Below are 1,866 nucleotides of genomic sequence, written 5' to 3' on the forward strand. Positions count from 1 at the left end.
ATGGAAGCTTATTGTGGCTAATTATTTTGCTAACAATAGAAGATGAAGGATGCCCTAGGCGCCGGTGCCACCTATCCGATGAGGGGGTGGCACTGAGCACATGCTTGTTGGCTCCTCGTTCCATGTGTTTGACAGGGTATAATCCTCTCCTACCCCTGCCTTGCAGCAGAACTCTCTTCGATCCCCGATCCTTTACAAAAAAAAGAATGAGGGTGAATTTCAACAAATGTATCGTTGTCAATGGCAAGACGGCTAGCAGAGATAAGACTCTTGTCTGCCTCGGGCACATGTAAGACATCATTAAGGAGAAGATCACGTTCGGGGGTAGAAATATGAGATTGACCAATATGGGCTATAGTCATACATGAACCACTCGCCGTGTGTATCTGATCTTCTCTAGTGTACCGGTCTCGAACCGTGAGCTTCTCTAGGTCACCTGTGTTGTGGTTTGTAGCACCACTGTCCAGGTACCAGTTGGTGTCGACTCCGTACTGAGGAGCCGCCATGTTTGCCGAGAGCTCCTCTCCCCCTTGGTACGAGGAGTCATAGCGCTTCCAGCATTTCCATGCCAGGTGCCCTATCTTGCCGCAGATCTGACAGGCCGGCTTGGCAGAGGGATTGTTGGAGTAGTTCCCACTGCCGCCACCGTTGCCGCTGTTGCCCCCGTTCCCACGGTTTGGTGGGTTGGGTGACTTGGGGAAGTTGCGGCGGGCGCGGTCACCACTGCCGCCAGCCTGTTGTTGGGGAAGTTCCGGCCACGGTCACCACCGTCGCCGTTGTTCTTGTTGAAGCGGCCGCGAGTCGTGGCGTTTGCAGATGACTAAGAGGATCAGCCGTGCAGACTCATGCGAGTCTCGAAGCTCAGTAGCTGTGAGTACAGCTCCGGGACGGTGACTGGTTCGACCCTGGAGCACATGGCCGAGACCACCGGGTCAAACTCCTCATCCAGTCCAGCGAGGATGTGAGAAACGACATCTTCTTCATCAACCTTCTTCCCTGAAGCCATTAGTTCATCACACAAAGCTCTAATCTTATCAACGTAATCAGTGATGCTGTTGTTGCCCTTCTGGAGGTTCGCCAACGCGATCCGGACGTTGACCGTCCTTGCACGCGTGTGTGAGGCCAGCATGCCTTGCACCGTGTTCCACAGCTCGGCTGCGGTGTGGCACGTAGCCACCTGAATTGCCCTCTCACGCAGGAGCGAGGTCAGCAGATAGGAGAACACCTGTTGATCCCTTGCATACCACGTGGAAAACTCCGGGTTGGGAGCTTTGGACTTGGTCTTGCCATCGTCGCTGGTGGCCTCAATGGTCTGGGGCGGCACTACCTGCTCGACGTCGAGGAACTCCACCATCCGAGCCCCCCTGATCGCCGACAGGACGGTGGCGCGCCATAAAGCTTCGTTCCCTCTCATAAGTTTCTCTGTTGCGGCGTGCACAAATGGAGAGGAGGGGAAGGAAGTGGAAGAGCTTGCCATGGATGATGTCGAGGCATGCTTTGATTACCATGAAAGAATTGGTGGAAGCGTATATCTCTCTAGCAGGGACGCGTACGTGTTATATAGCACAGGATTATAGGGTTTGGCCGGTGGTTATGAGTCTTGACCTCTACTCCAAGTCATACACAAGATAAGGAGATAAAGATCATCCTAGCCTAACCACCGGCCTAGTTACAACAAGATACACCCACACAATAATGTTACAAGTTGTCACGACCTTTACAAGCCTATCGTCTAACAGGCTCCGAGTAGCTCCAGCAGTGGCGATGGTGTGGAGGTTGCCAGGTGGTGCGGCGTTGTATCTACCGCGTCATTGACGACGAGTGGTGGCAGCATGGTGCAGCTGCATATCGACGACTGATGCGGCT

General features: G+C 53.8%; 1 pseudogene; it reads right to left on the bottom strand.

Moving 5' to 3' along the window:
* Positions 1–852: 852 nt before the first annotated feature.
* On the bottom strand, positions 853–991 carry LOC119346970 (annotated as a pseudogene).
* Between the last annotated feature and the right edge of the window lie 875 nt (positions 992–1,866).

This window comes from Triticum dicoccoides, unplaced genomic scaffold, assembly GCF_002162155.2.
Source record: "Triticum dicoccoides isolate Atlit2015 ecotype Zavitan unplaced genomic scaffold, WEW_v2.0 scaffold56404, whole genome shotgun sequence".
Taxonomy (NCBI): domain Eukaryota; kingdom Viridiplantae; phylum Streptophyta; class Magnoliopsida; order Poales; family Poaceae; genus Triticum; species Triticum dicoccoides.